At 39.9% G+C, this 11,634-nt stretch overlaps 1 protein-coding gene across 1 annotated transcript in view; it reads right to left on the reverse strand.

The window, feature by feature from the left end:
* The window catches only part of SMPX (small muscle protein X-linked), a 52,425-nt gene extending 51,166 nt beyond the window's left edge, over window positions 1-1,259 (reverse strand). The window contains exon 1 of the mRNA XM_005593158.3: window positions 1,109-1,259. The gene's annotated coding sequence lies outside the window, so the exon portion shown is untranslated. The remainder of the gene's footprint in view (window positions 1-1,108) is intronic.
* Window positions 1,260-11,634: the final 10,375 nt, after the last annotated feature.

Consider the following 11,634-nt stretch of genomic DNA (forward strand, 5'->3'; position numbering starts at 1 on the left):
GCTAAAGTTTTGAAACATGGAAAGTTTGACAAGGCATATACTGACTTTTACAAAGCCTATAATATAATGAAAACGCTTGCCAGCTGAGCACCGCTGAGTTTTCCTGGCAGTTCTTTAAGTCGGTGGGGACCATTAATGGTCTGTATGCTGAGTCACCTGATATATCCCTACTTGTCTTTGATTGGGTAGCACCTAATATCTGACTTCTAAATAGAACTCTTTGACTTACTAAAAATTTGTCAATAGTAATATCACTCATTTAATAAGAAGGGATTCAGAGGAAAATCAATCACTATTCAGAGATAAGAGCTTTGTTTGTTCTTTTTAAAGGTCGAATAAGTGGGTAAAGCTCCATCTCAAAGGGAATTATCTTCTGTCCTGTAGCTAAAAATAATTCCTGAGAAGGGTGTAGAAAGATGTTCAGCTGTCTGAACTGACTAACTCCTTATTCACTCTGCTTTAAATATGCTGAGAGGAAAGAGGTACTCTTAGTGTTCTCATGCTTCAGAACCTGGTGCCCACATAGAAAGGGACAGTGAGTGCTGCCCTCTACCCTGCTGAGTATGGGAATACTGTGACCGAAGTGAAGATTTTAAAAGATGGTTCTATCATTGATAGAACTTTATCATTAAGACCAAGCCTGGTGCTTAGGGAAAGGAGAAAATCCTTTTAAACTTGTACTGTATAAAAACTCTGGCAATAATTTGCATTTTGGTGAATCAAAGAATTAGCATTATAGCTTTTCTCTGGCCCAAATTCTGATGATTTCTTGGCTTGGGGCTTCAATCAATCTGCAGCTGACCGACTAATCCTGGCCAGCACAGCTTCAAGGTCACAGTTATAATTTCTAGACTGTGGACATTTTATTATTGCCACTATCGATGAAAACTGCCCTTCAGTATTTGCCTAGTTCAATATTCTTTCAGCACACTCACCCCTCACAATTTATAAACAGAATCAGCAATACCACCAATGAAAAATGAATTTACAAGGAAGCTATACTCACTGGTTACAAGCCTACAAAGTTAAAAGTAGTCACTTCAAGTTAGGTATCAAGGAAATTTCCTTTAGAAAACCCAGTTGCCGGGAGCTGGGTCCTTCTGCTTACCTGCTTTATGTATTTGTTTACTGCCTAAGGAAAGTCCCAGGCAGCCAGATGCAAGAATATAAAGCTCCTTGGAAGGTGGAAGGGGTGCCCGGTGTCCTCTGAGCTGCGATCTCAATTCCGATGCTTTTCATGTGGCTGAAATAGCTCAAGTGCTCTGTGCCTCTCCCAGTATTGAGAGCTGCTCCTGGCTCGGGGCTGGAGGGGAACTTAAACCGTTAAGGCTAAGTGTTAAAGAGAATTCCTGTCATAGCTCACAGTTGTTCTTCCTAAATATAGAGTTTGATACAAGCCATACGCTGGCTGCCTCCAAAAGGCTTGACCGCGCGGAAAGCAGGGCTCAAATGTCAGCCGGGAGGTGGCTATGGTATCTTACGTGCCCTCCTAATCTTCCAGAAGATGCTGGCTGCATTTTCTCATATATTCTGAGGGGGTATAGCAAAGTTCAAAAAGTAGGAAAAGTCTATCTTTAGCTTTATTACCTGGATGCCAGAAGATGAGCATTCAATAAAAATTGTGGGGGGGGGGGGGGTGTCAGCATGGCACCATGCCTCTCAGCAGGGGTACTGACATTAAACAGGGCTTGAATCCTAGCTTGGTCACTTGGGAGCTGTTAAAGTTACTTAATAATAAGTACTCAACAAATAGTCACCAAATAATGATAATTATCCTATTAAGTTGAACTATATGACATTGCCCTTTTTGTAGGTCAAAAATGGTCCAAGACCGACAGGCTGGTGAGCTTCCAGGGCCCAGAGCCCTGCCCACTCTGCTCTACTGCCTCTACTAGTGACAAAGATTTTGACCCTAGAGCACATGAGACAACAGAACAAAGAAGAAATGTCTATTTTAAATATGACAAGGGCCAGGAGCAGGTACAAGGCAAAACATTTTTTAAAGAGAAAACTTCCAAATCCCAAGATATATGCTCATTATTTTTAACACTACTTTTAATTTTTTTTAACCTCTCCAGTCTCTGAAATTACCTTTACATAGAGTTGTACTTCAGTAGAAGCATTAAACAGAGTGGAGAGACTTAAAATCCATCCACTGTGGAAGTGAGCTCCATGTCTGAGTTCTTGACAGTATGGTCAAGCCACTGAACTATATTACCAGCAATCATTGCTTACCAGTCTTCTTGTTACATGAGGAAAAAAAGCTCCAATTTGTAGGAACCCTAGACATCAGGCTTCTGTTCCCTGTAGCTGAATGCATTCCAGATGGAAGTAGTTGGCTTTTTTCAGAACTGTAAAAGGAAAACCAACTTTCTGGGAGTTTAGGAGGTCAACAGATAATTTTGGTTCATTTTAGATTGGGGTTCACCATTAAGTTCTGTTCATGTGCTGTTCAAAAGAATTGTATCTTTAAAATTCAGTTTAGACATCATCCTTTGAGATCACATGGTGCCAAAAGTGAGTTATTTATACACTGGAGAAGAGAATATAGTGAGCACCTTAATATTTCTCCAAGTGTTTCGCTACTTCTGTGTGTTCAGAGCTCTTCACCAGACAAATGATGGCATCACTCCATGGACCAACAATGAGCCATTTTTGGCCCCTTGTGCTGAAGTTAGCCCATGCATTTTGCCACAGTCCTTTTGCCCCAGTGATGGTGTATACATTGAGGAAACTGCTCCTGGCAGAAATGCCTTGTACACAGAGCTGGCCCAATATGAGTGTGGCTGCCTCTGTGGAAAAACTAAGGTGAGATGCATAACCAGGGCTCTGTTGGTCATAAGTCACAGTAACCCAAAGGGAACTAATTTAAGCCAGGAGGGGTGTGGCAGACGGTCAATGTCTTTCTCAGTATCACTTTTGTCCACCTGAGTTCTGTAGCTGTAGGCAGCTTCCAGTACACTGTCAGCTTCACACCTCTCTCTTTTTCTCTACACTGGGGCTCTGCATATCATCCAGAAGCAGGAGACATAACCCATAAGTGCCAGGAAAAAACACCCCTAGGGACAAGCCTCAACCAATGGGAATGGAAGTCGAGCGATAGACATCCCCACTTCCTCATCCTGTGGTCGGAAGATTCTGAGGTGTGATCTACAGTTTCCCAGAGGTCCCCAGCAGGACCAAGCCCCAGCTGCCCACCATGGGGATTTGCTCATTAATATACCCTTATTGGCTTCCTCTTTTCCCTCACTTCCCCCGCTTGCATTATCTGGGATCATCCCCCAAGTAGATCACCTGCAACCAAGTCCTTGTCTCAGCATTTGGAGTTGAGGCAACCCAAACTAAGAAAAAATAATTTATTAGGAAGGTTTCATATTGCGAGAGGAAGGGCAGGGGTGCAGGTGAACCTCATCAATTACCAGAACCAAGAACTCGGACCTCACTAGAGAATGATGAATCTATTTCTGCAGCTCCAATTTTAAAGACCTCAGGGCTCTGGTTGCCCCAGCCTGAGTCAATACCGCACTCCTGGTTAGTAGCAAGGTTACCGAGCATAGAGGAGGCCATTGGGGTACATACCTGTGCATTGGGTCCTTCCCAGAAAGGGGAATAGTTGTGAGCTGAGCAGCTCTCCCAGTTGGGTCTCCAAGAGGCACCAAGAAGCCAAGTGCTTTTCCTTGACTTCTTGCAATAGCCTGAAATTTCTACTCCTGTTGTCAGGTTATTGATTTAAGACTCCATAAAAAGACACATGCTGGCTGGGTGCGGTGGCTCACGCCTGTAATCCCAGCACTTTGGGAGGCCGAGGCAGGCAGGCCACTTGAGGTCAGGAGTTCGAGACTGGCCTGGCCAACATGGTGAAACCCCATCTCTACTAAAAAAAAATTACAAAAATTAGCTGGGCATGGTGGTGCACATCTGTAATCCCAGCTACTTGGGAGGCTGAGGCATGAGAATCGCTTGAACCTGGGAGACGGAGGTTGCAGTGGGCCAAGATCATGCCACTGCACTCCAGCCTGGGCAACAGAGCGAGACTCTGCCTCAAAAAACAAACAAATAAACAAAAAAAAACACATGTTGTTTGACAAGGGTAACAGAAGAAGTCTCTGACACACACCAACACATACCAGGTTGGTGAGTGACAATTAACTGGGCCTGAAGGGATGGGGCACAAGATGAGTCCATTTCTTTTTGAGAGGATTGAGATAGGAGGAGAAGTTGGAAAAACATAGCCTTAAAGTATGAAAAATGGAGAGCTGGGGGTACTGGGCATTGAGGGGGTAGCCTGAGTCCTTTGGGCATATTTCAGTGGAGATCACAAAGAGGGGTATGGTTGGGGGGGTGTTGACAAAATCAAAATTCACTTAAGTCATTCCTACCTGCATGCCTTCACCCCTCCTCCCCTATGGTCAAAGAGCAGGATATCTAACAACATCTTACATGTATAGAACCCTTGCTCAGTTGCAAAGTGCTTTCATTTGTATTATTTTATTTAGTCCTCCCAGCAGCCCTGTGGGTTCAGTGGCATTCTTCCAATTTTATCGATCAGTAAGCCAAGGCTCAGACTGTCATTTCAGAGCCAGTTATCCCCAGCTTTTGACTTTCAAAGTTACTGCTCTTTCCTGTTATACCACAGTGCCCTCAAGGAACCACACTCATCTGTATGCCCCACATAAGCACATACAAATATGGTAACAGGATGCATCTGCTTGCAAGTAACAGAAAACCTAACTAGCAGTGGCTCAATCAACAGTCATTTAATCATCTCACAAACCTAGGAACTTAAAGGAAGGTAGTTATGGGCTGGTTCAGAAATTCTACAAAGTCAAAAACTGTCGGGCTCTTCCCAGATCCTCTTTGGGGAGGTGGATCTACTCTGCCACCCTCAACAAGTCAGCTTTTCATCCTCATGCTTCTTAACGTGTGTTCCCAAGATGGCTGCCACAGCTCCAAGTGTTAGGACATTTTACAAGCATCCAAACAAGAAGGAATAGCAGTGATGATGGGAAAAGGGGCTTTTCTTCCCAAGGAGGAAACTCTTTCCCAGAAGCCCCAAGCTGACTTACCCTTACATCTCTTTGGCTGGAACTGGGTCTCATGGCTGCAAAGGAGGCTAAGAAAAGAAATAAATGGAAGCAGGTGGATGGAATAGAAATGATTAGCTAAGATCAAATGTCCCATATAAAATTGGGATGCTCTTAGCAATGAAGAAGAAAGGAAACAGCAGTGACACAGACAAAACGTGCACACACATACAGAGCTTTAATGGAAAATGTGCTTCCACACACACAATCTCATTTAATTCTCACCACCTTATGAAGCAGGTATTGTTTGTCTATCTCTATTTTATAAATGACAAAACACACTGGAAAAGGTCAAGTCACATGCCTAGGAAGTGGCTTAGTCAAAACTCTAATCTAGGTCTGCAGGCTCCAAATTTCATGTGTTTCCCCTATTCCTCCATGCACAAACCAACAGGAGGAGCCAGGCTGCTCATACCATTGTCCCATCTGTGAATGCCCTCTTGGCATGTGCCCCAAATTACAGGCTTCTTTTGGGTTTGTCTCTGCTTGGTTATACTCAATCTTAGGCCTACCTACAGTTTGAGCAAAGAGTAAAATAAACCATATTACAGAATTTTGTAAGTGAATTAATAGATAACTCTTTGTACCATTATGTATAAACATGTAACCTCCAAAAAACATTATAGGCTGACAAAGAGAATAAAAAATAACAAATAAAGAATGGTTAGCTAGGAAGAAAAAATTATGAAAAAGAAACTAGCTATGATCTAATGAAAACACTTTTCCCATAATATTTACTTCTATATTCAATTTGAATTCTAACAGGATGACTGTGATCAAATCAATGTCTGTTTTTAATCCAGGAGAGCAGGTGACAAGGTTTGTCCCCTGGGTTGCATGCTGCGTGATGACATCCCTCCTTCCCCAGCAGATGCTGGCACCTTTAAAAAGACTGATGTGCAAGGTAGGAAAAAAAATTTGTTGTCATTATCTTTAAAGAAATTGATACTCTTATGCATTAATAATGGAAGCATAAACTCATACAACTACTTTGGAGGATAATTTCTCAATATTTTATGAAGCTAAAGTTGTGCATATCTTTTGACCAGTTTCATGATTTGGCCAGTATTTGTAATTTTTGGCAAGTGTGTACAAGAAGACAGATAACAGAATATTCATTGCAGTATTGCTTATAATAGTGAAAAAATCTGAAAACAATCTAAATGCCTATCAACAGAGAATAAATAATGATTTATTCATTTGATTGAATCCAAATAATCAAAAAAGTGAGCCAGAGCAACATTTATCAAAAAAGATACATTTATACATTTCAAAATCAAACTGAATTTAAAATGTACACATACACACACACACTGAATTCAAAAAGAGTTAACAATGTAAAAACTTGCAAGAAAGTAAGCACAATATTTTAAAAGTGATCATCCCTGGGAAAGAAGAGGGAGCAAGAGGATTTCATAAATAACTTTAATAGTTTCCATTATATCTAATATCCTCAAAATAATTTAAACTAAGGCAAAATATTAGACTTTGGAAGGACTGAGTTGTGAGTATATGGGTGCCATTTTGTTATTTTGTGTGTAATTTTCTGTATGTTTGAAGTATTTCATCACAAAAATGTAATAAAGGATTTCAGCTGTCAAAAAAAAAGAGTGATGTGCAAGTGTGGCCCACCCTGTCTACCTCACCCCCATCTGGCCCACAGCTTCGCTTGGCCAGGCCAGATCTCCAGCTTTGGCAGAAAATAATTCAAATTTTTCCATAACATCTATCAGAGTAGAGTCAAAATTTCATAAGGCATAATCAGTTGATAACAATAAAAATAAAACACATCACAATATTGGTAAGACCCAACTAATGAGATAGACGCTTTCTGACTGAGGAATTGGTTGCAGTTCTCTATATTATAGCATCAGGTAATGGCACTACCCACCCTCCCAAGGCCAGTAGCTTTTAGGAACAAGAAAGTTAGAGAGGATATGGATTTCAGTAAATTTACTATCAGATAAAATACAGGTGATTAAAATATAATCATTAGAATGATACCAACCAAGGATAATTTTATCCTTTGTTTTTTTACCAATATTGTTGTTTCCTGTTTTTCTCTCACCTATGCCTAAATCCCCATTTCTCTATGCAGTATTATCATCTTAAATCAATTATAACTGCAGTGGGCCCTTTGTATTAGGCATGATGTACATGTGGTATTATAGATTATAAATGGATTATCATTGTCACTAAAGGCACATTGCCCAATAATTCTACAACCAAATGATTTATTTTTATGTGTTCTGGCATTAACTATGATTGGAGCTAAATAATATGACTCAAATGTCTCCTAGGCACCATAATTTTGTGGCACCTGTAGGAGTCACTTTGAAGGTGTGTCTCCAAGTGGGTGATTCACTATCCCTCCATGAGCCAAATGGCAGGACTTCCACTCTCCTTCCTTATATCTCGCTAGGGGTTCCCACAGAGAGATGTATCTCATAGGTCATCCACAGTCCTGCTCTGCTGTTCCACATCCCCTTAGTCCCCAGTGCCTCAGAAGCCACCTTTCTCATTATCACTGCATAGAAGGATTTGTTATGGCCTCTGGGAACCAGCTTCTTACTTATTCTTTGGCATGTGAGGAGGTACCTTCTCCATCTTAAGATTCAATGCTTTAAAAAAAAATAACATGTGCATACTAAAAAAAATCACCCTTAGAAGGCATAAAGTATACAGTTCATTGGTTTTTAGCACATTCACAAAGTTGTGCATTGATCACCACTATCTAATTCTAGAACATTTTCATCATCCCCGAAATAATCCCCCTACCCATGAGTACTCCCCATTTCCTCCTTCCCCTGGCAAAACTCATCTGCATTCTCTTTATGGATTTGCCTGTTCTGGACGTTTCATATAAATGGAATCATACAATATGTGGCCTTTTGTGTTTGGCTTCTTTCATTTAGCATAATATTTTCAAGGTTCATCCATGTGGTAGTATGCATCAGGACTTCATTCCCTTTCATGGCTGAATAATGCATTGTGTGGTATGCTACGTTCTGTTTATCCACTCATCAGTTGAGAGATATTTGGGTTGTATCTACTTTTGGGCAAACATGAATAGTGCTGCTATGAACATTCATGTACAAGTTTTTCTGTGAACATGTTTTCAGTTCTCTTAGGTAAATGCTTGGGAGTAGAATTGCTGGGTAATACGGCAACTGTTTAATCTTTTCAGGAACTACCAGAACCTTTTCCAAAGCAGCTGCATCATTTTACATTCCTACCAGCAGTGGATGAGGGTTCTGTACTTCTCTATACCTTATCAACACTTGCTATTGTCCGTCTTTTTTATTATAGCCACCCAGTAGGCATAAAGTAGTATCTAATTGTGGTTTTCACATATATTTATCTGATAACTAATGATATCAAGCATATTTTCATGTGCTTATTGTCTGATGGGATATCTTCTTTGGAGAACTGTCTATTCAGATCATTTTCCCATTTTTGTATTTGGCTATTTGTCATTTTTATTATTTAGTTGTAAGCATTCTTCATGTAATCTGGATACAAGTCTTTATCAGATATATGATTTGCAAATATTTTCTCCCATTTCTTGGTGTATTAGTCTGTTCTTACACTGCTAATAAAGACACACTCTAGACTGGATAATTTATAAAGGAAAGAGATTTAATTGACTCACAGTTCCATGTGGCTGGGGAGGCCTCACAATGATGGCAGAAGGCAAATGAGGAGCAAAGTCACGTCTTACATGGCGTCAGGCAAGAGAGTGTGTACAGGGGAACTTCCCTTTATAAAACCATCAAATCTCATGAGACTTATTAACTATCATAAGAACAGCACAGGAAAGACCTGCCTCCATGATTCAATTACCTCCCACCAGTTCCCTCCCACGATATATGGGAATTATGGGAACTACAATTCAAGATGAGATTTGGGTGAGAACACAGCCAAACCGTATCACCTGGGTTGTCTTTCACTTTCTTGATGGTGTCCTTTGAAGTACAAAAGCTTTTTTAAGTTTAAATAATAACTAAATAAAATTTATTTTTTCTTGGGTTGCTTGTTCTTTTGGTGTCACAGCTAAGAAACCATTGCCTAATCCAAGGTCACAAATAATTGCACCAATGTGTTTTCTAACAGTTTTATAATTTTAGCTCCTACATTTAGATCTTTGATCCATTTTGAGTTAATTTCTCTATGTGGTCTGAGGTAAAGGCACAGCTTTGTTCTTCTAAATGTGGATATCCAGTTGTCCCAGCACCATTTGTTGAAAATACTATTCTTTTCTCATTGAATTATATTAGCACTCTTTGGAAAATCAATTGACCATAAATGCAAAGATTTATTTTTAAACTCTCAAGTCTATTCTGTCAATCCAGATATTTATCTTTATCCCAGTACCATACCATCTTGATTACTGTAGCTTTGTCATAAGTTGTGAAATCAGGAAGTGTGGGTCCTCCAAATTTCTTTTTCTTTTTCAAGCTTGTTTTGGCTATTCTAGGTCCCTTGCATTTCCATATGAATTTTAGGATCAGCTTATCTTTTTCAGCAAAAAGAAAGAAAGAGAGAAAGAGAGAGAGAAGGAAAGAAAGAAAGATCAAGCTGGAATTTTTAAATAGGGTTTGCACTGAATCTGCAGATTGATTGGGGCATATTGCCATGCATAAAAGTGGGAAGTCTTTCCATTTATTTAGGTCTTCTTTAATTTATTTAAATCATTTTTTTATAGTTTTTGTTATACAAGTGTACTTCTTTTGTTAAATTTATTTTTAAGTATTTTATTCTTTTTGACGCTATTATAAATGGAATTACTTTCTTAATTCCACTTTTGGATTGTCCATTGTTAAGTTCATGAAAATATAACTGATTTTTGTATATTGATTTTGTATCCTGTAACCTTGCTGAACTCATTTATCAATTCTAATAGTTGTCTGTGTGTGTGTGTGTGTGTGTGTGTGTGTGTGTGTGTGTGTGTGTCTGTCTGTCTGTCTGTCTGTCTGTTCCTTAGGGTTGCCTTAAGAAAATATCATCTGTCTATAAAGACATCTTACTTTCTCCTTTCCAATCTGGAAGAATCAATCTCTTCCTTCCTTCCTTCCTTCCTTCCTTCCTTCCTTCCTTCCTTTCTTTCTGTTTGCCCATGTTTTGTCAGATTCCCATTTTCAAGTGTTTCTCAGAATCCCCAAGAATTAAGGCTCATCCAGAATTTCTGGAAGAAATCCTTCCAGTGGCCACATGCCTCCTTACTAATGGCCTGGATCCATACCATTGCTCCTACTGGCTTGAAGCCCGCTTCTCCCAAACTACCATTCTTCCTTGTCCAAAATGTAAATCCAGGCCCATCCCTTCATTACTAAAAGTACAACCCAGACAAGATTCTAATATTCAGTAAAACTTCATTAAAGATTTGGACTAACCAAATAATGGCAAAGTCCAAAACAAACAAAAAGTCAAAACTGGACTATTATCTGTGATCACATGAGCCAAGCTCCTTCTCCCCTTAGCCCCTGGTCCTATGCCATGATGCAGTAGCCATGTGTATGTCTCCCTCCTGGGAATTTAGCTTACTTCCATGAGTACCCACAGAAAGAAAACATACTTTTTCTAAACAGAAGCAATGTGGAGAGCTGTAACTCTAGTTACAGAGGAAAAATCTTTTACGTTATTGTGCAGAATGGTTTGGCATCTCCTTATCTCCAAACATCTCATTTTAGAAAGGAACTCTTTTTTCACATTTGTGTAGCTCAATAGCTATGCTCTCCCCCAACCCAAATTTTTTTCCTACCAAAAATGAAGGAGCTATCTAGCTTCAGAAGTGAATTCCGACCTCCGTCTCCAAAAACAGGCTAACTGCTCCTCTGTCTTCAGAAAAAAAAAGCTGGCATCCACCTCTCAGTTACTTCCTGCTTTTAGTTAACTCACTGTTTTCCATGAGAATAGCATTTCATTCATTCATCACATATTTTGTCAAGTGCCTACTGTGATTCAGGCACTGTGCTAGATGCAGAGGGTTTAAAAATGAGAAAAATATAGTTCCGTGCTCTATGAGCGTATTCACCATGGTCTGGTAGAGGAGACAAACAAGTAAACAATAACGTGATTATTAGTTTTATGTACTGTGGGAAAAGTAACTATAAAAACTGCTATAGGACTCCAGAGGAAGCAATCTCTGACTCTCCCACGGTGCTGAGGGCTTCACAGAGAAGGAAATGTTTGAGCTGAATTCTGAGCACCTATGTGCCAGCACTGTTCCATCACCACTGTCACTATAGAGAAGACAATTGATAAGACTGAGTGTGTCCCCACCCTTGGAGGTGATCATGGGGATAGGAGGAGACGAAGCCAAGTAAATAAATAAACAAGATAATTATAAATCCTGTTAAGTGATATAAACATTTTTTAAAAGACTAAGGAAGAGAATAATAGGGAGAGGGGTGGCAGAAGATGCATCTGTCCAAGAAGAACTGAGATGTGATAGGCTAAGAAGGAACTGAGGAAAAGGACACTTCAGGCACAGGGAGCTGCATGTTCAATGGCCCTGAGATGGAAAAGTATGTTCTCAGGACTCAAAGAA

The sequence above is a fragment of the Macaca fascicularis genome, chromosome X (assembly GCF_037993035.2).
Source record: "Macaca fascicularis isolate 582-1 chromosome X, T2T-MFA8v1.1".
Taxonomy (NCBI): Eukaryota; Metazoa; Chordata; class Mammalia; order Primates; family Cercopithecidae; genus Macaca; species Macaca fascicularis.